Source organism: Vipera berus, assembly GCF_964194415.1.
Source record: "Vipera berus genome assembly, chromosome: 1".
NCBI classification, from domain to species: Eukaryota; Metazoa; Chordata; class Lepidosauria; order Squamata; family Viperidae; genus Vipera; species Vipera berus.
In genome coordinates this window covers 199,805,684-199,828,331 of record NC_138202.1, presented here as the reverse complement: position 1 = coordinate 199,828,331, position 22,648 = coordinate 199,805,684, and the positions used below count along the sequence as shown (strand labels likewise).

General features: G+C 44.1%; 1 long non-coding RNA gene across 1 annotated transcript; it reads left to right on the top strand.

The window, feature by feature from the left end:
* Positions 1-1,591: 1,591 nt before the first annotated feature.
* On the top strand, positions 1,592-6,396 carry LOC308660220. The gene is made up of 3 exons (XR_014024681.1): positions 1,592-2,567; positions 3,377-3,512; positions 3,767-6,396. It is a non-coding gene; the product is annotated as an uncharacterized lncRNA (long non-coding RNA).
* Positions 6,397-22,648: the final 16,252 nt, after the last annotated feature.

Sequence of the window (22,648 nt, the reverse complement as noted above, 5' to 3'; positions counted from 1 at the left end):
AACAGACAACACATGTGTTTCACGTAGTGATGTGTTTCACTTAGTGGCGGACAGGGCAAGTCAATGGTAACTGCAAATGCACGTGTAGGTCACTTAGAGATGGCAAGACCAACTCAATGGTAACAGCCAACACATGTGTTTCACTTAGTGACGTGTTTCACTTAGTGACGGTCATGCCAAGTCAAGGGTAACAGCCAGTGCACGTGTAGGTCACTTAGAGATGGCAAGAACAACTCAATGGTAACAGCCAACACATGTGTTTCACTTAGTGACGTGTTTCACTTAGTGACGGTCATGCCAAGTCAATGGTAACAGCAAATGCACATGTAGGTCACTTAGAGATGGCAAGACCAACTCAATGGTAACAGACAACACGTGTGTTTCACTTAGTGATGTGTTTCACTTAGTGGCAGAGAGGGCAAGTCAATGGTAACAGCCAGTGCACGTGTAGGTCACTTGGAGGCGGCAAGATCAACTCAATGGTAACAGACAACACGTGTGTTTCACTTAGTGACGTGTTTCACTTAGTGGCAGAGAGGGCAAGTCAATGGTGACAGCCAGTGCACGTGTAGGTCACTTGGAGGCGGCAAGATCAACTCAATGGTAACAGACAACACATGTGTTTCACTTAGTGACGGTCATGCCAAGTCAAGGGTAACAGCCAGTGCACGTGTAGGTCACTTAGAGATGGCAAGACCAACTCAATGGTAACAGACAACACATGTGTTTCACTTAGTGATGTGTTTCACTTAGTGGCGGACAGGGCAAGTCAATGGTAACAGCAAATGCACGTGTAGGTCACTTAGAGATGGCAAGACCAACTCAATGGTAACAGCCAACACATGTGTTTCACTTAGTGACGTGTTTCACTTAGTGACGGTCATGCCAAGTCAAGGGTAACAGCCAGTGCACGTGTAGGTCACTTAGAGATGGCAAGACCAACTCAATGGTAACAGACAACACGTGTGTTTCACTTAGTGACGTGTTTCACTTAGTGACGGTCAGACCAAGTCAATGGTAACAGCCAGTGCACGTGTAGGTCACTTAGAGGCGGCAAGATCAACTCAATGGTAACAGATAACACATGTGTTTCACTTAGTGACGTGTTTCACTTAGTGACGGTCATGCCAAGTCAAGGGTAACAGCCAGTGCACGTGTAGGTCACTTAGAGATGGCAAGAACAACTCAATGGTAACAGCCAACACATGTGTTTCACTTAGTGACGTGTTTCACTTAGTGACGGTCATGCCAAGTCAAGGGTAACAGCCAGTGCACGTGTAGGTCACTTAGAGATGGCAAGACCAACTCAATGGTAACAGACAACATGTGTGTTTCACTTAGTGACGTGTTTCACTTAGTGGCAGAGAGGGCAAGTCAATGGTGACAGCCAGTGCACGTGTAGGTCACTTGGAGGCGGCAAGATCAACTCAATGGTAACAGACAACACATGTGTTTCACTTAGTGACGTGTTTCACTTAGTGACGGTCAGACCAAGTCAATGGTAACAGCCAGTGCACGTGTAGGTCACTTAGAGGCGGCAAGATCAACTCAATGGTAACAGATAACACATGTGTTTCACTTAGTGACGTGTTTCACTTAGTGGCGGAGAGGGCAAGTCAATGGTTACAGCCAGTGCACTGTAGGTCACTTAGAGGCGGCAAGACCAACTCAATGATAATTGCTTCAGATGTACCAGAATCAAAAGCGGGTCACTGGAGGCAACAGTAGACTTGAGTCTTTGCAGAGTCTGGCTTGCAATTTTGCTAATTCCCCCCAGTCGCAGCTGCCTTCACTGATCTATTGGGTGTGGCCCAGGTAGAAGGGTGGGGCCAGTCCTATAAAAGCCTGCTGGCTGAGGCTTCAGTCTTTTGGAACCAGCCCTGGGGAAAGAAGCACTGCTGCATGGTGACCTGTCCTGCAGGCTGTTACAAAGGAACTCAGGAAACCGGATAAGTAGTCAATGGGGAATTTGGGGTTTCTCTCTTTCTCTCTTTCTCTCTTTCTCTCTTTCTCTCTTTCTCTCTTTCTCTCTCTCTTTCTCTCTCTCTTTCTTTCTTTCTCTTTCTTTCTTTCTCTCTTTCTTTCTTTCTCTCTTTCTCTCTCTTTCTCTCTCTTTCTTTCTCTTTCTTTCTCTTTCTCTTTCTTTCTTTCTCTTTCTTTCTTTCTCTTTCTTTCTCTTTCTTTCTTTTTCTTTCTTTCTTTCTTTCTTTCTTTCTTTCTTTCTTTCTTTCTTTCTTTCTTTCTTTCTTTCTCAGTTTTATTGAGGTTCAGGCTTTTTCCTTTTAAAGTGATGGGGATGGAAACTGAAGATGTTTGGGAGCCAACTAAAAGCTGTAACAGGCAGCTAACCATATTTCCCACTGCCTGTTGCAGCTTTTCGTTGGCTCCCAAACATACTCAATTTCAACTCTAAATATTGCAGTTTGGGTGGGAAATAGCAGGATGGACCTTTTGAAATGTCTTCCCACACCCCAGGTCCAGAGTTTTGCAGTCTACTGCAAAGGGCCCTTTAGCTTGCCTGCCGGGTGGTGCTCGTGGGCCCCACTTTCCAGGTATTTAGAGACAAGGTAGGAATGCATCTCTTTTGCCGAGCTTTTGATTTCTGAACAATTCTCTTGTGTAATTTTAAGAGCAATTTTAATTGCATTATTTATAGATTACCTGTTAGTATTTTTTGAGGCACTTAGATGGTAGAAGAAACAAAAGCTGGATAGACGTAAAGCAACTTAGAAACGTACAAATGTAAAATTAGAAATAACTCTAAACATAGGTTATACCTTAAACCTTAGTCTACTAAACAATAGGAATCAATGTACCGGTAACCTAAACTTTTAAAATCGCTAAGGTTAATTGCTGCCCACAGTTATAACATAAAAAACAGAAATGTAACCATCACTGTGCCTGCAGCACCAGTACTTTTGTTTTTTTAAATCATCAAGGTGCCTACCATGATAAAAAAAAATACCAATTGAAAATTGGAGCCATGTTATGCCATTGAAATTAGTTCAAATTAAGCTTTGGGAATAAGTTTCAGATTGAAGCTCTGTCAAAGAGATGTACGATTATCCTATTCTCAAATCCTCTGAGGGTTGGGCAAAGAGGAGAGATTTAGAAAGACCTCCAGGGGCCATCGTAGCAACAAAATCGAAAAAAAAGAGACAGGACAAGGTAGTTGAGTAGCTTTGCGGCAAGCTAGTGGCTGGTGAAATGCAGAATTGTTCCAATATTTTGGGTCCTATTCAGTTCACACTTTTTTTTGAGCATAGATAGGGTCAACTTCAGTAGCTGTTTTGCATTAAGCAATTTAGCAATTTGCATTTAGCCCTCTTTTGGGACAAGAAGCAGTCTTTAACCACCTGTTTCTCCCTCTTTCTAGAATTAGCCTGCTCGATGGATGGACGTAGAGCCCTTCTGCGAAGACCCTTCATCAGTCTGCCTTTTGGAGAAGAGAGATACCAAGATGACCACGTTTTCCTTTGTGTGGCGGGACAGTGAGAGCTTGGAGTTTACAGGTAAGGAGTGGGTGATTTGAGTCACATTTCTTAATGGGCACTACTGGGTTGGGTGATGTAAATACTGGCCCCTCAAACCCATTGAAAGCTTGTCTTTTCCCACTGGGACACTGCATCAGTTGGTGTTCCTATGAGAGAGGTAGAGGTAGAGGCGAGGAGAGGCTAGTGCAGTTCCCCAAGCTTTACCTTCTTGAGAAATCCTGAGAATAACTTTTGTTTTTTACTTATTTAGGCTTTTTTGTACTTTTTTGCAGAGTAAATGTATTCAGCTGGAGTCATCCTGCTCAGAAGACATTGCACCTGCATGTTTCCGGATGAAGAAAGGGCCCCCCCCCCTACGTCGTCGCAGATGGAGTTACTTGTACGCTGCTGCAGCTGCTGCTACGAAGGAACCCTGGGAAAGAGCTTTGACACGTGCCCAGAACGATTGAGATGGAGGAGAACAGAGCAGAGATTGGGTGGGGTGATGGGTGGGGTGGCTTTTTTGAATGGAAAGCTGGCACAGCTTCCCTTAAGTGTAATGTTTTTTTCTTTCATTCCCTTCCTTGACTTTGGTGCCGCCATTGTTTTCTCTTGCCACCAGCGTACCCGCCGTATCTTTTCTTCTTCTGATCTTCAGAGGGCCTGTGTGCCTCGCTTCTGGCACTACACCTCTGATGCTTTCATTCCCTTCCTTGACTTTGGTGCCGCCATTGCTTTAACTTGCCGCCAGCGTACCCGCCGTATCTTCTCTTCTTCTTCTGATCTTCAGAGGGCCTGCGTGCCTCGCTTCTGGCACTACACCTCTCTGATGCTTTCATTCCCTTCCTTGATTTTGGTGCCGCCATTGCTTTCTCTCGCCACCAGCGTACCCGCCGTATCTTCTCTTCTTCTTCTGGTCTTCAGAGGGCCTGCGTGCCTCGCTTCTGGCACTACCACCCTCTGATGCTTTCATTCCCTTCCTTGACTTTGGTGCCGCCATTGCTTTAACTTGCTGCCAGCGTACCCGCCGTATCTTCTCTTCTTCTTCTGATCTTCAGAGGGCCTGCGTGCCTCGCTTCTGGCACTACCACCCTCTGATGCTTTCATTCCCTTCCTTGACTTTGGTGCCGCCATTGCTTTAACTTGCCGCCAGCGTACCCGCCGTATCTTCTCTTCTTCTTCTGATCTTCAGAGGGCCTGCGTGCCTCGCTTCTGGCACTACACCTCTCTGATGCTTTCATTCCCTTCCTTGACTTTGGTGCCGCCATTGCTTTCTCTTGCCACCAGCGTACCCGCCGTATCTTCTCTTCTTCTGGTCTTCAGAGGGCCTGCGTGCCTCGCTTCTGGCACTACCACCCTCTGATGCTTTCATTCCCTTCCTTGACTTTGGTGCCGCCATTGCTTTAACTTGCTGCCAGCGTACCCCCCGTATCTTCTCTTCTTCTGATCTTCAGAGGGCCTGCGTGCCTCGCTTCTGGCACTACACCTCTCTGATGCTTTCATTCCCTTCCTTGACTTTGGTGCCGCCATTGCTTTAATTTGCCGCCAGCGTACCCGCCGTATCTTCTCTTCTTCTGATCTTCAGAGGGCCTGCGTGCCTCGCTTCTGGCACTACCACCCTCTGATGCTTTCATTCCCTTCCTTGACTTTGGTGCCACCATTGCTTTAACTTGCTGCCAGCTTACCTGCCGTATCTCATTTTTTTTCCTGATGTTCTCATTGCCTGTGTGGTTCCATTCTGACACCACCACTTGGCATTGACTCTCCGATCTTGGCACTCTTTGTCTCTTAAGTGTAGTCTGCCTTTTGTTCCCTTCCTTTGGTGCCACCATTGTTTTCCTTTGCTGCCAGAGTACCCGCCGTATCTTCTCTAACTGATGTTCTCATTGCCTACATGCCTCAATTCAAGCACTGCCATCATTAATCAGAGTGTCAGTGCCCAGTGGTGGCAGGGCCACAATGGAGGCATGCAGGCAATTGCAACATGAAAGCTAGAGAAGATACGGCAGGTAAGCTGGCGGAAAGGAAAAGCAATGATGGTACCAAAATCAAAGAAGGGAACAAAAGCATCCGGTGGATTATACACTAAAAAGACAAAGAGTGCCAAGTTCAGAGAGTCAATGCCCACTGGTGGCAGTGCTGGGATTGAGGAATGTAGGCAATTTGAACATGAGAGCTGGAAAAGATAGGGCAGGTACGCTGGTGGCAAGGGAAAGCAATGGCGGCACCAAACTCAAGGAAGGGAACAAAAGGCAGACTCCACTTAAGAGACAAAGAGTGGCAAGATCAGAGAGTGGTGACAGTGTGACTGCTTTTTCTTGCCACCAGCTTACCCGCCATATCTTCCCTTGTTCTGATATTCCCAGGGCCTGCGTACCTTGATTCTGGCACTGCCACCATGGGACATTCACTCTCTGATCCTGCCAATCTTTGTCCCTCAAGTGTAGCCTGCATTTTGTTTGCTTTGCATGGAAGAGTGCATCCGCTTCCCGCAGGCCCGGCCCATTCCAAGGGGGCTGGACTCACGCATACACTCAGCTTCTTACAAAAACCATAGCTCTCCTCAGCTGATCAGGAGAAAAATGTGTCTGGTCTGTATTTTAAGGCAGAAAAGCAAAGTGTCAACTCTATAAATAAACTGGCTACAGCCATCTTACTAGGTCTTGGTTGCCACAAGAAGGGAAGGGGAAAAAATTTCTTTAACCCTAAACAATTCTTTCTCCTGTAAAAACCAAGGTCACCTGCCAATTAGACTGGGGAGGGAGGGGGTTGAGCATTCTGTTAGAAAGCTCCTCAGTCTATTCTGTTGGGAAGGGTAGCTGATTGCACAGCACTGGGCTGCAAAGTTTAACTTTGTAATAGTGTAACTCTTTGGAGGGAATTTCAGACTTGATTTCACTTTTGACTGTGCTGATACTTTGTTAACCAACAAACATGTTTTTTTGCGGAAACCTCTAGCCTCCCAGTTCTAATTTAATTGGTCTCGTCTGACACACAAAGGGGAGGGGGCAATTTCAAAGATCCTGGAGAAAAAGAGCAAAGCTCTTGTGTTTGCCAACCGAAGCGAGTGCCGAGGTCAACCCTGAAGGAAGCAGACCCGCTTCTCTATGCAAAATCTCAAGGGGAAAAGAGAGCCTGGCCTTCCTTGCCCAGCTCCAGCCAGCACATATTTCCCAGAGCTTAGCATCCTTCCCTACAAAGGAAGGACACAACACTGGGAGAAGCAGCAGCAGAAAACGGGGCTGCCATCTCCAGAAAAGAGAAGGGAGATATGGGGGGTGAAGCAGGATGGTGAGAAAGTGGGGACCAGCATTCACTGCCTAGTGTCAGGAAGGAAGGAGCAGAGTTACTAACACCTCTACAAGAAGAAAGAATCCATGGTCGCTGAAACCAAGCGGTAGCAACGCTCGTTGCCAATGCAACAGGATAGCTCCAAAACACCAGTGAAAGGTGTAGCTTAAAACAGGGAGTGATGCTTCACCTTTGAATCGCAGGAGATGTGGGTGGTGGCAACTCCTCCCCTCCCCTGTGCCTCTGCCTCCATCTGCTGCTTGGAGGGCAGAGCTTGGCAGCCCCCATGAACTCGCTGCCTCCTTGTCAGGAATTGTGCAGAGATCTCTTTGAGCTAACAAGAGGTTGCACAGACAAAAAAGGTACTGAGAGCAGCAAAGGTCACACAGTAACCACACAGGTACACTGAGGTGTGAAAAACAGAATACTTTACTTTGTGGTGTAATACAAAGCACAGTCAAAAATAAACAGTCCAGGTCATACATGTGTAAAAAACAGATAAACAATAGTAACAGTCCAAGGAGTATTCCAAATACAAAGTCTTACCGGTCCAAAAGTCAAAACACAGTTGTTCAGGTTTAACACAGTAGCAAACCAACAATAGCAGTAACAGAGTAACTAACAGTGAACAAAACAGCGAGAGCAGAGATAGAGAAACTACATCCCTAGCTCCCTCCAATGGCCGTTGGGAGGCAAATGCACCCTTGGCCAATCATCACATTTAAAGTGATATCATACATCATGGCTTATATATTTCCAACCCAACCAGGTAGGCTTAATCATATGCCTAACACTCCTGTACATGAAAAAGCTGGAACTAATGGAATGCATTTATTTATTGTTGTTAGTTGCGAAGTCATGTCCGACCCATCGCGACCCTATGGACAACGTGCCCCCAGGCTTTTCTGTCCTCTACCATCTTCTGGAGTCCATTTAAGCTCACGCCTACTGCTTCAGTGACTCCATCCAGCCACCTCATTCTCTGTCGTCCCTTTCTTCTATTGCCCTCAATCTTTCCCAGCATTAGGCCCTTCTCCAGTGAGTCTTTCCTTCTCATTAGGTGGCCAAAGTATTTGAGTTTCAACTTCAGGATCTGGCCTTCTAAAGACCAGTCAGGGTTGATCTCCTCTAGGACTGACCGGTTTGATCGCCTTGCAGTCCAAGGGACTCGCAGGAGTCTTCTCCAGCACCATAGTTCAAAGGCCTCAATTCTTTGGCACTCAGCCTTTTTTATGGTCCAACTTTCACTGCCATACATTGCAACTGGGAAGACCATAGCCTTGACTATACGCGCTTTTGTTGACAGGGTGATGTCTGCTTTTTAGTGTGCTGTCTAGATTTGCCATGGCTTTCCTCCCGAGGAGCAAGCATCTTTTAATTTCTTGGCTGCAGTCCCCATCTGCAGTGATCTTGGAGCCCAGGAAAATAAAATCTGTCACTACCTCCATTTCTTCCCCATCTATTTGCCAGGAATTGAGAGGGCCGGATGCCATGATCTTGGTTTTCTTAATGTTTAGTTTCAACCCAACTTTTGCACTCTCCTTCACTCGCAACAAGAGACTCTTCACTTTCTGCCATTAGAGTGGTATCATCTGCATATCTTAGGTTGTTGATATTTCTTCCGGCAATCTTAATTCCAACTTTTGATTCATCTAGCCCTGCCTTTCTCATGATGTGCTCTGCATATAAGTTAAATAGGCAAGGCGACAGTATACAACCTTGCCGGACTCCTTTCCCAATTTTGAACCAATCAGTGGTTCCGTGTCCAGTTCTCACTGTTGCTTCTTGGCCCGCATATAGGTTTCTCAAGAGACAAATAAGATGGTCTGGTACACCCATCTCTTTAAGGACTTGCCACAGTTTGTTATGATCCACACAATCAAAGACTTTAGCATAGTCAATGAAGCAGAAGTAGATGTTTTTCTGGAACTCTCTAGCTTTCTCCACGATCCAGTGTATGTTGGCAATTTGATCTCTAGTTCCTCTGCCTCTTTGAAATCCTGCCTGTACTTCTGGTAGTTCTCGATCCACATACTGCTGAAGTCTAGCTTGTAGGATTTTAAGCATAACTTTACCAGCATGAGAAATGAGTGCAATGGTGCGATAGTTTGAACATTCTTTGGCACTGCCTTTCTTTGGAATTGGAATGTAAACTGATCTTTTCCAATCCTGTGGCCACTGTTGAGTTTTCCAAATTTGCTGGCAAATTGAGTGTAGCACTTTTACTGCATCGTCTTTTAAGATTTTGAATAGCTCAGCTGGAATACTGTCACCTCCACTAGCTTTGTTGTTGCTCAGCTTTTCTAAGGCCCACTTCACTTCACATTCTAGGATGTCTGGCTCGAGGTCAGTGACCACCTCATTGTGATTATCAGGGACGTTAAGCTCATTCTTGTATAGTTCTTCTGTGTAATTTTGCCACCTCTTCTTAATCTCTTCTGCCCTCTGTTAGGTCCCTGCCATTTTGGTCCTTTATCATGCCCATTTTTGCATGAAACGTTCCCTTCATCTCTCCAATTTTCTTGAAAAGATCTCTGGTCCTCCCTATTCTATTGTTTTCTTCTATTTCTTTGCACTGCTCATTTAAGAAGGAATTTTTATCTCTTCTAGCTATTCTCTGGAATTCTGCATTCAATTGGGCGTATCTTTCTTTTTCTCCCTTGCCTTTCGCTTCCTGTTCTGTACCAGCCTACTACCGGCCCTGCAGATAAGGCAGGGACAACCCCTTTTACAAGAAGGCAAGAGGCTGGAACTAAGCCTGCCAAATTTATTAACATAAAAATATAAACAGAGCAAAGAGAGCAAACACGAACCATGAAACAGGAACTATTCAAACGGTTGCCTTCAGCAAACCAGCCCTCCCACGCATTCCCCTTTTTATACAGTTCAGGGCGTGGCTTCTCTCTGCCTCCTTCCGAGGTGCCCCATTGCCTTCCTCTGTTTACTCCTGATTGACTGCCTCCTGCATCGGGCATCCTTGAACAGGGCCAGCTGTGGGTCATCTTCATCCACGCTGTCAGGCTCACACAGCTGGGTCTGTGTCGTGACCAGGTGGGAGGGGCCTGGCTGAGGGCTCTCATCAGCAAGCTCTCCAACACCCCTCTCCTCCTCCTCCTCTGAGTCGTCCGACCCAAATGCCGAACCCACAGGCTGACCCTGAATCACAACACTTCCATTGGAACGTCTGATCTAGAAGTATCCTAACAGACATTCTTTATCCCCACTCTCTTCCTTCATTCACTATATGGTATACATAGGGTGAATGACTTTTAGGTAAGAGATAAGGCTAAGGAGCTCTGGTGTTTTTTTCTCAGAGAATACCCTAGAGAGAAATATTTATTTTATTTTTTATTTTAATTCCATTTATATCCCGCCCTTCTCCGAAGACTCAGGGCGGCTTACAAGCTTAGCAGTAGCCTTCATTCTATGTATATGCCTGCTTATTAGGGCTTTCACACACACCCCAATATTAATAATAATTCATTAAACTTGTATGATGTAGAACGCTTAGCAGTTCTGGATGCCTCATAGCAATCAAAGAAACTACAACATAACATCTATAACATCAACAGAACCTAAAAAATAAAAGAGGTCAAGAGTAATGAAGCAAGGGTTCTTAACTCTTCCTCGCCAAAGGCCTGGATGAAGAGCTAGGTCTTCATGGGCTTCTAAATAATACAATGAGGGCCATCCAGATCTCAGAGGGAACCTTATTCTAGAGGGTAGATGATTTCAGAGCCCTGAAAGGTGGTATTGAATGAAGGAACATAGAATGTGCCAAGCTTGCATGATTGAATTGGCCAGGCACCGGTCACAGAGGACAAGCAACCCCTGAAGTAACCAGCCCTAACCATATAGGGCTTTATAGATAATAAATATCATTCTGAATCATGCCCAGAAATAAACCAGCAACCATTGCACCTTGCAAAGCAGAGGTCTTATACGGGTGCACCGAAGGATACACGCAACTGCTCACACTACTGCATTTTGATTCAGTTCTGAATGGTCTTTAAGATAGCCTCATGTGGAGAGCATTGCAGTAGTCAAGCCATGAAGTGATTAGGGTGTGAGTGACAGGATGAAAGACCCTCTTCTGGGTGCAGCAGGCACACCAGATGGAGTTGTGAAAAGGCCTTCCTAGGCACAGCTGATACCTCCTCAAGGAAGAGCTGCAAATCAACCTTGAAGGGGGAACCACTACCCCAACCATGGTTAAAGATGGAATATCTCCAGCTCTGGGTGGTCCAGACACCACAATCATGTAACAGGAGGGTGTTATATGTTTTTCTGTCAAGGAAAGAGAAAAGAAGTAGAAAAGGACATTGCTCAATACAGGTAGTCTTCACTTAGTAAATATTTATTTAGCGGCTGTTCAAAGCAACAACAGTATTCAAAAAGCGATAGTCCTCGCATGTATGACCATCACAGTGTCCTCACAGTAATGCCATTCCAATTCAGATGCTTGGCATCTGTCACACATTTACCACAGCACCTTGCAGTCACGTGATTGCAACCCTTGCAGCCAGCTTCCAACAAACACAGTCAATGGGGTTGCCAACAAGACATAGAAATCACAGTCACGTGATTTCTCACAATGATCCCAGGTGATTTGTTTAGTGTCTATAACCAGGACTACCAGAACTGCCGTTCTAAGTCTCTTCAGTCATGTGATGTTTCACTTCATGACCATACTTCGCTTAGCCATGGAGTTGCCGATCCCAGTTAGGGTAGTTAGGTGAGGACTAGCAGTAGATAGACAGGAAATGATGAGAAAGGAGAGGAGAATCCTAAAAGAAATTCAAATAATAACCGAATTGAAGGAGTAGAGATACCAAAAGGTCTGGTTTTACTATAGTGGCCTAGAGGTCTCCTAAGACCCTAACAAGGCAATAACTTGTATATTAGATAAATATTAGAGGTGACAGAAGATCATCCTTCTGTGAGATTAATGATTGGTTGATTGATTCTGTGCTATCGAGTCAATACTTTGGCAGCCACATGGATAAACCCTCACCTGGATGACATATGCCGCTTGGGGGTGTGTGTGAAAACCCTAATAAGCAGGCATATACATAGAATGAAGGCTACTGCTAAGCTTGTAAGCTGCCCTGAGTCTTCGGAGAAGGGCGGGATATAAATGGAATTAAAATAAAATAAATAAATATCCCCAACCCAGTCCCTCACAGCGTCCAGTGATTCATCCATCATAGCTATAATGGAATCCATCCATCTTGCTGCTGGCTATCCTTTCACCTTTCCCAGCATTATGGACTTCTCAGGGGAGTTGCTTCTTTTTTTTCTTTTTTCTTTTTTGCATAATCTGTTCAAAATATGGTAATTTAAGTCAATTGTTTGTGCTTTCAGTGACAATGCTTGGTTTATTTGTCTGATGATCTTTTCTTTCTTGACCATCCATGATATTCCCAGAGTAGTCTCTACCACCAAAGTTCATCTTCCATAGACATACCACTTATGGAAGAAGTTGAGTAGAACTTGAAAAGAGCTGTGGACCGTGTAGAAGAATTCTGACACATGTTATCTGTCTGTGTCTTAAAGGGCTACTATGCAATTTTGCACATTTTGTACATATACCTGTTAAATTCTCATGAAAGCCAAAATAGAAATCAAGGCTAAACAGAAACTTGCTTACTAAATGAGTGCTTTTCCCCTTTGACTTCCATTTCTAGAAATTTGGGAAAGGGAGACTTCTGGCTTCTTCTATGCTAACTTACTTGCCGTCCATTTTAATAGTTCAGAATTGCATTAGTTTAACATGAACTAGTTGGTTATAAGTTATAAGTCCTAGTGGGGGAAGCCAAGCTGCTTTTTTCCAAAAGGGAGGCTTTTATAAAGACCAACAAAAATTGCATACCAAATATTATCCCATCCTGTGTAATTTATTGTCAGAACTGGTGCTTAAATAATTTAGATAACATCTCTGTATTGCACTCACTCTACACTCTATGAAAAAAGAAAAAGAAGAAACAACATTGTGGTTTAGCGCAATATGTGAACACAGTCTATGGCCCTGTTGCGATGATATACCCATGATTATCTTGGCCATTGTAACATCTCATTTAGATTTGTCTCCCGAATCCAGGTCAAAATTTGATTATCTCTTTTATGCATAACACAGTCCAATTAACTCAATTCATACAGTACCATTTCTGCCACAAGTACAAACTGATAGGTTTCCTGTCTCTTGTGACTATTGTTCCTCCATAAGTATATATATATTAATTTCAGCATCAACTTAAGTTAGAAAGGATATACTGTACACAGTGCTTTTTCTGTAAAAGGAAAAGGTGCCGGAACTCACACATGTCATACAACCCGCCTTGCCTACCCTACAAGGTTCCATCCAAAAAAGGTGCCGGAACTCCATTCTGAGCGTTCTATGACAAAAAAAGCCATACAGCTATGGATTAGGATGGCTCTTAGCTAAACTTGTCTTTTTAAAAAACTATGGGACTAATTGTTTAATCATATGTATTTAAGTAGGATTCTGATAGTTTTAACAGAGTTGGGAATAGACGTCCCTTTGGTGCGTTTGGCATTCTGTTATGTAGGGAATGAAAGATTTATCAGTGATCACTGAAGTGAGGGAAGAATTACTGGGAGATGGGGACAGACAGACAGACAGATGAAGCAGGATGTACTCTCCCTCACCACTGAGCATAATGGCCTTCCAGGAAGCAGAACACAGAAAAGCCATTAGGAATATTTTTAAATAGGAGGCCCCTCCTCTGACAGTAAATATTAGCCAGAATATCTATTTGCATGACAAATTATCCATTTGCATTCTCTTTCATATTAGTTTATGTCAAAGATAGATGTTGAATATCACAAGAGCATAAAGTATATGCATTTAGGGGATAGAAGGAAGGGAATTAATGTTTCAATAGTCATGTTCTATCTATCTATCTATCTATCTATCTATCTATCTATCTATCTATCTATCTATCTATTATCTATCTATCTATCTATCTATCTATCTATCTATCTATCTATCTATCTATCTATCTATCTATCTATCTATCTACCCACCCACCTACCTACCTGCGTGCCTATCTAAAAAGAATGTCCTCTCCTCCCTCTAGTGCCTTATGTGGTGCATGAACTATTTTAAGGATATGATTGCACCCACAAATTAAAGAAAGCTTCTAACAATTTCAAGGTCAGGAAATTTAACAGTTTGTTAATTGCAGCAGCGTTCTGCAATATATATATATAAAGGTATACAGCCTCATGGATGAAAATGTTCACAACCTGCTAATGCTTGCATGGCAAAAAAAGACTGGCGTAGCTGAAAACCGATCAGATACCTTGGAAGATAATGGAAATCCTTAGTCAAAATACAACATACAAGTATAGGCTGTACCCATAATTCTAAATTTCTTAATGATTCTTTTAGACATTTTTAAAGCAGATCCATCCAAGAAGTTAACCATTCTTAATATAATAGGTAAAGGTAAAGGTTCCCCCACACATGCATGCTAGTCGTTTCTGACTCTAGGGGCCGGTGCTCATCTCCATTTCAAAGCCAAAGAGCCAACGCTGTTACCTTCCCACCGTAGTGGTCCCTATTTTTCTACTTGCATTTTTTAACGTGCTTTTGAACTGCTAGGTTGGCAGAAGCTGGGACGAGTAATAGGCGCTCACTCTGCTACGCGGCACTCGGGATTCGACCCGCCAAACTGCCGACCTTCTGATCGACAAGCTCAGCGTCCTAACCCACTGAGCCACCGTGTACCTTTACCTTAATATAATACTAACACTTATAAAGTGATGGTGTGTGGATTGAGGGTTTTGTTGTTTGTTTTTTTGTACTTTGGGCAGACTATTAAAAATTAGCATATTATTTTAACTATGACTCTGGATAAAATAATTAGATGAATTAATCATGCAAACCAGACTGGAAGCCTGAAAGCCTCTACTTTTAAAACAATTTTTAAAGTAGGAGAGTTGCTACTGTTCCTCCAGTTGAATATACCAAGCAAGACTACAACATCCCAAGATCTGTAAAATCAAGCACCCAGCCTGGACTCTCATTCCTTTCCAGACGGTTCAAAGTGATCCAGACTAAACATGCATGTGAACCACATATTGTGGTGATATGAATCATATTTTTATTCAAATTATAGCATTTAATTTTAAATACATGTAAATATATATAAACAGGCATATGTGGGTTTTATAAAAATCTGTTGCCTGTTTTGGGCTGGTTTATTTCCTTTTTTTTTTTTTGGTCAATACGTAAGTGACTATGCCTGGCTGGTAAAGACAAGGAAAATGTAAGTGCAAAATGACTTCTGTTCCTTTAAATTTTTACAGATGGAAACAGATAAGTTTCAGAGTTTTAAATGAGTCCATCATTCTTGGAATATGACCACCCTGCATTAAGCCAGAAATTATTAACTACTGAGATAAAGAAAATAAGAAATGGAGAGAATATGAAAGAAACTCTGCTGTGATTTATAACCCAGCAGACAGCACCTACCTATTTCGAAGCCTTTTTTCTGTATTTATTACTCTAGAAACATTCCAAATTATGTGTGTGTGCATCAATCCTTGTACGCATACCTCAGACTTTGAAATAAGCCTGTTGTCTTTTCAGTTTTCACATGAAGGCTAATCCCCACCTCTTGCTGTCTTTTTTTTTAACAATTTCCCCATTTCAGATTACACGGTTCTAATAAAAAGTTTCTATTATCACTAAATTTGGTAGCATATGAAAAGCTGGTGTAAAATGTACCAGCTTTGCAAACTGATTGTCTCAGAGAACTTTCTTTAGCTGTTCTGAAGGACAGCTGTTCTAAAGACCACCAATACAGTACAAAGCCTCAAGATTTTCTTGCTTTTTCTGATTTTTTTACATCATTTTGTTGTTTTCAACTCTTTTATATATTGATTTGAGGGGTTTTAGCCCCTTCCAACCCAAAATGAACTGTTGACCCAGGATCCCCTTTATGGGGGTACCTAATCATATATTTCTGCCCCTGGAAAATTAAGCAATGCTGAACATCTTATCCCAGTGCCTGGAAACTATAAGGGTCTGGATGTGGAGCAAAGGCTTCAACCGAACCCTGGCAAGACTGAGTGGCTTTGGGTTTTGGGGCCAACCACTTCTAGGATTATACCATCTTTGATGATGGGTGGTACTAGAAGTCAAGTATGGGATACCTGCTATTGATTTTAGACTTTTTGTTCACATTTCAAGGATGTAGAGATTTTTATGAATTCACACCTGAGGTCCATATAGCAGCATGCCAAGACCTTTGGTATGGTTTAATTGATCCAGAGACAAAGTTGTTTCCCTGCCAAATTTGTTGATCGTTAGAAATACGTTTTGACCTTTCATAGCTAATTCCCTTATTTGCTGACCCCAGCATGTGGAGGTTTGGATACCTACTCAATCATTTGCTCATTTGGTCTGCTATTAACTATCCAATTTGATGGATTATCAAAGTTTTTCCTGGGGAAAAAAATAACATTTGTTTACAGTAGTTTATTTTGAGGTATTAATATCACAATACTTTGCACTCTACATAGCCCAATTTTGGAAACCTAAAGAATACTTGCATCATCCACATACAGAAGAATGGGGATTGGATGATGGGTGAGGGACAGAAGATGGAAGTCTAGATTGGCCAAAGCTACAACAATATTGTTCATGTAAAGCAGGGGTGTTAAACATCACGTGCCACTGCCAGCAATGGGGTGGCTGCAACTTTACTATGATGCATCCGGCCCATGGGCCGGCAGTTTGACACCCCTGATGTAAAGGAAGCCTAGCCTACCTCTTTGTGTAATCTCTTTAGGAATGGGGATAGGCTCCCTTAGATCAGGGCTTTTCAACCGGTGGTACGTGTACTACCTGTGGTACTTTGCCACATGGCAGGTAGTACGCGACTGCTAGCCAAGTGTAGCAGGGGAGGGGAATGAGCTGAAGCGACCCAAGCCTGAGGGAGAGGCAGACCTCTGCCCTCCCATCAACACCGACTGCGAGCGACCCAGGAGACAGGAGGAGAACCACTGCAAAACAGTGCCTCCCACTCCCAACCCCCTGAGACGCCGCAGTAGGATACTATGGTCGATGGTATCGAAAGCCGCTGAGAGATCTAATAGGACTAGGACAGAGGAACAACCCCTGTCCTGAGCCCGCCAGAGATCATTCACCAGCGCGACCAATGCCGTCTCCGTGCTGTGCCCGGGCCTGAAACCCGATTGGTACGGGTCCAGATAATCAGTTTCATCCAGGAACAGAGGAAGCTGATGCGCCACCACATTCTCAACAACCTTCGCCAAAAAGCGAAGGTTGGAGACCGGACGATAGTTATTTTAAACAGCCAGGTCCAGGGCAGGCTTCTTGAGAAGGGGTCCCACCACCCCCTCCTTCAGGGCGGCGGGGAAGATACCCTCCTTCAAGGAAGCAGTTATTACTGCCTGGAACCAGCCTCGTGTCTCCTCCTGAGCCGCATAAACCAGCCAGGAGGGGCACGGGTCCAACAAACAGGTGGTGGAGCTCAGCCTCCTCCTCATCCTGTCCACATCATCAGGGGAAACAGGATTGAACTCAGTCCAGATAACATGCTCAAGACCGTCCGATTCTTCCACATCAGACTCTGCCCAGTCAGAGTCCAAACCGGCCCGGATCTGAGCGATTTTGTCCGTCAGATGATGACTAAACTCCTCGGCCCGCCCCTGTAAGGGATCCTCCCTCACCTCCTGGTTAAGAAGGGAGCGAGTCACCCTAAACAGGGCAGCCAGGCAATTATCTGCGGACGCGATGAGGGCAGCAAAGTAATTAGCCTTCGCCGTCCTCATCGCTGCAAGATAAGACCTTATAAAGATTCTTAACTGCAATCGGTCAGATTCGGATCAGCTGGATCTCCAACAGCTCTCTAGACCCCGTCTCCTACGCTTCATCTCCCGGAGCTCCACAGAAAACCATGGAGCCCACCGAGATCTGTGCCGGGTCAGGGGTCGCAAGAGTACAACATGGTCGAGCCCCTCGGTGGCAGCCCTTTCCCAGGCATCCACCAAGGCGTCGACCGGGCTGTGAGTGAGGGGGATAGGTATAGACCCAAGCGCCATCTGGAACCATTCCGGGTCCATTAGGCGCCTGGGGCGGAACCACCTGGTCGGTTCCACAGCCCAGCAGCGGGGGGTGGCATAGCGGAAGACCAACCGCAGGAGGTGATGATTGGACCATGACAGGGGGACAATAGTTGGCGAGCCTCCTCCCAGATCATCAAGCCACTGCCCAGATAAGAAAACTAGGTCGGGAGTGTATCCCCCCCATGGGTCGGACCCTGAATTACTTGGGTCAGGTCCATGGCCGTCATGGAGGTCAAGAACTCCCGGGCTAACTCAGACAACCCTCCCAGAGAAGGCAGGTTAAAGTGACCCAGAACTATAAGTCTGGGAAACTCAACCGACAACCCTGAGAGGGCGTCGAGAAGCTCGGGCAGGGCCGTTGCCACACAGCTGGGCGCCAGGTATGTTAGCAACAAGCCCAACTGAGCCCTAGGGCCACACCTCAGGAGGAGGGACTCACTCCCGCCTATCTGTACAACAGTGGACTCCCGCAGACATAAGGTCTCCCGTATAACTACCGCCACCCCACCGCCCCTGCCCTGAGCCCTCGGCTGATGCAACACACAGAAACCTGAAGGGCAAAGCTCAGTCAGAGGGACACCTCCCTCTGAGCCCAACCAGGTTTCTGTAATACATTCCAGGTCCGCACGTTCCTCCTCGATCAAATCGTGGACGAGGGGAGCCTTATTCACCACGGATCTGGCATTGAAGTACACCAGCCTAAGCTCAGGGACCTGATCCCCTGAGGCAGTTTAAAGAAAAAAAAACCCGGAGTTTATGTGTTTATTTTGTGTGGCTTTGCACTTGATTCTGGTGTCTTTAAAGGTACAGGGAAGGGATTGGGAGGTGGGGTGCATTCTTACTACACTGTGGAAGGAGAGCTAAGAAAGGCTGACCAGCTAGCTCAGGGGTCTACAAATTTAGCAACTTTAAAACCTGTGCACTTCAACTCCCAGAATTCCTCATCCAGACATGATGTCTGAGGAACAAGTCTTAAAAGTGCCAGGTTTGAAGACCCCTGAGTTAGCTGATAGTGGTGCATATTAATAAACATGCATAAATTCATTGTACATTTGTCAGTGCAAAGGGAAAGTGATTCAGCAAATGAACAGCCACCAAAGAAATTCAAACTGGTATTTTTCCCCTTTTTTACCACAGTTTGTAATATTTTATTAGATTATAGAATAAAATACAAAAATACAAAAGCAAATAGTAGGACACAGTGGGGAGGAAAAAGGGGGGGAAAGTGAGGGGGAGAAGAGAAAAAGAACAGATTTCCTCCGTTGCAGTAGAAGGAAGCATTAACATCGAACCTCAACTTTTTACTTTTCCATAATATTATAAACTAGCCATTTCTATAACAACAAATGAATCTAATCAGTAAAACCGAAATCCACCCCCCCCCCTTTTTTTTAGTCATCAAGTTTTTGACACCTTGCTAAGCACTGGTGGTACTCAAATATGGTCATGTCCTAAAAGTGGTACAATCTGTGATAAGGTTGAAAAGCCCTGCCTTAGATCACCAAACCTAAAACCTTTAACTTGCAAACAGTATTGCAGTGTAACTGAATAATCAAACTAAAGATTTTAAGTGCCACTTGTTTCCTCCAAAGGTTTTCTGGGAAATGGAATCCAAAGCTGCCTTAAATCGAGTAAAGATTCTTTCTCCTTGCCCAAGGGACTACCTGATAAGAATGGTTAAAAAAAAATCTATTATTAATGGAGTTTAAATGAGTATTTCCCTTCATAAAAATTCAGACACACATGGCAGATGCTTGTATGGATATATAGAGACTGGCAATTGGCAGCAAGCCATGGAAAAGCATCATGAGCAGAAGTTGTAAGGTTTATGGAAGAGCTAATAAATACCAAGCAGCTGGGAGAGTCAAACAGACCTTCTTGAAAAGCCATATGGTCTAAGGTTATGTCAGGAGCTAATTCTCTCAGATTTCCCCCAGGATTTGACCCTGCTCTCGATGAAGTCAGTGACAAAATTTGCAGTTAAGTCTGTTGCTGTTCTTGATTGTTTGTAAGCCATTTGCAGAAGCCAATTAACCCAAGAATGAGATAAAAATAAAACAACCGAACTTATAAAGAAGAATTTCTTCCAAATCAAAACCAGCAAACCAGGAAAAGTTTTCTGAGTTCAATATTTTTATGGCAATATTCCATCATATTTTGGAGGAAGTTTGTATCAGAAGTAGGAACCTACGACCCTTCGGATGTTGCAAGAACCAGAGTCATCAACTAGTCTGGGCTACCTCTGCACCTGTGTGAGGATACTGGGAGTTATAGAACACCAGAAGGCACAGGTTCTCTACTTCTGGCTTGATTTGTAAAATTTCACCACTTGGCTACAGGCTGAATGGAAAATGAAATGACTCGTCATTATTTGACATGGAAAAATATATAGGACAAGCTAAGCTATATCTACATTGAATCCAAGATTCAGTTTCTAATAGCAGCCAAAGAAATATTTCTCATAGATACCAACCTGTGCAGGACCCCTTATGTCTGCTCCTCATGCCACAAAGATAATCATTATAATTACCCTTTTATATTTATACTAGACAACCTCTGACCCAATGGGTCATCCTTTCCGAGATATTTCCTTACCCAGTTTCTTCAGTGCCTTCAACAGTGACATAATTTCCAACGTACTGTTTTCACTGGAAAAGTTGGGGAACATTCAGAGATGACTCTGCCTTGAAAATAGCCCATGTTGAACTGAATCGCACAGCCAATTTGCCGAATTTCAGTTCTTGTAGGTGTCATAGGTTCCAGATTTTGGACATATTTTGCAAGTTAGTCCGTCTGAGGTACCTTGGTTCAACAACTGTTGCTCTACGCTGCATTGTTTCACCCAATTAGAGGTTACAGGAATTAGTGTTTTAGTAGTATATTGACTTTTATTATCAAGCCACCCATTTCACAACAGTGACTCTGGGTAGCAATTAAAACAGTGGTTACAGGCAATGAACCGCAATGCCCGAGGCAAACAATATATCCCAGATTTTTCTTTCACGTCAACAACAAAGGTCACCTAACCTTATGGCTTTAATGACTGGGAAAACATGACATCATTGCACAAGTAATGTGAATTGTACAATTTGTGTTGCTTCTACGATAATATATGTGACATTAAGCCCCCTTGCCCTTCTATGCATATGAAACATTTTCTCTAGTTTCTGACCATTTCATACAAAAATGATAAAATAAAATTGATTATGTGCCATCAAGTCATTTTCAACTCCTATCAACCACATAGATTTTTTTCCATGCCAATCTATGCCTACCCCGGTCCTTCAACTCTTCCAATAGTGCACATATCACTATTATAATAAAATCTATTTACCTATTTGCTGGTCATCCTTCCTTCCTTCCTTCCTTCCTTCCTTCCTTCCTTCCTTCCTTGCTTCCTTCTTCCCTCCCTCCCTCCCTCCCTCCCTCCCTCCTTCTTTCATTCCCAGCAAGTGGTTAAATGGCTACTGCCTGGTGGGGGAGGTAGCAAAGGAGGGCGCAAGTGAGCAACATAGCATGAGCATAGACGGACTTGTGAAGAGTGGGTGGGTGGGACTTACCCCCAGCATTGACTTTCTCCCTGAAAGCCTCCCAGGCAGGAAGTTGTGAATCCAAAGCCATCAGGCAAATAAATGGTTGTTGCTGGCTGGGGGAGGGAGCAAGGGAGTATGTGAGAGGCCAGTGCAGTGCAAGCAAATGGGCTTGGTGAAGGGTGCACTGGTGGGGGAAGACAACTTGTGACCTCCTTAGTTTTTTTTTTAATCCCATTTATATCTCGCCCTTCTCCGAAGACTCAGGGCGGCTTACAATCTAAGCACAAATCAATGTGCTTAGCAGTAGCCTTCATTCTATGTATATGCCTGCTTATTAGGGCTTTTGCCCCCCCCAAGCGGCATTATTACAAAGTCAGCTTATTGCCCCCAACAATCTGGGTCCTCATTTTACCTACCTCGGAAGGATGGAAGGCTGAGTCAACCTTGAGCCTGGTGGGATGCGAACCTGCACTAATTGCAGGCAGCTGGTGTTACTTAAGGAGGCATTAGCCCTCTGCTCCACCAAGGCTCTAGTTGGGTTCACCATTGGCTGTCTCCCTGCAAGCTCTCACAAGTAAAAACTTTGCTATTGGGAAGGTGGCAAGGAGCAATGACAATCAATCACTTCCCCATTGATTTGTGGAAAGTTGTCAGGGAATGTTGAAAATGAGGATCACCTGACTGTGACAGCGATGCTGAAGTGCAGCAGCACAGCGGTGATGAAGCGGCAACCACTCTTCTAAATTTCAATCCCTCAGGAGTTATGGATCCTGGCATTCTGTAAGTTAGCCCACCAGAGTTACCTTAATTCAACAATTGTTGCCTTATGCCTTCCAATTTTGTCCATTTAAAGGCGCCAATCAAACAGCTAGGAGAGTTTTAGTAATATATTGATCTACTGTAGAAGAAATTCGCTGGTTGTGGAAGCCTTTACTTGGTGAAATCCGACTTTGGAAAATTACTGCACCAGCCTTCCTTTGTAGCCCATGAGTGGTCCTGCACCGTTGTAAATCCCTTTCACCTTATCCACCCATTACAAGTTGCATTGGATGATGGGTAGACTAACTCACTCTAAAAACCCCTCAGCCCAATCTACTTAATTGACTAACAATGACATGTGTCAATCTGTGGATGGATCTTCCTCACTGAAAATACCACTGGTGTTTTCTCTCCAGAGTGATGGAGGTGGCAGCTGTACCTATTATTATTATTATTATTATTATTATTATT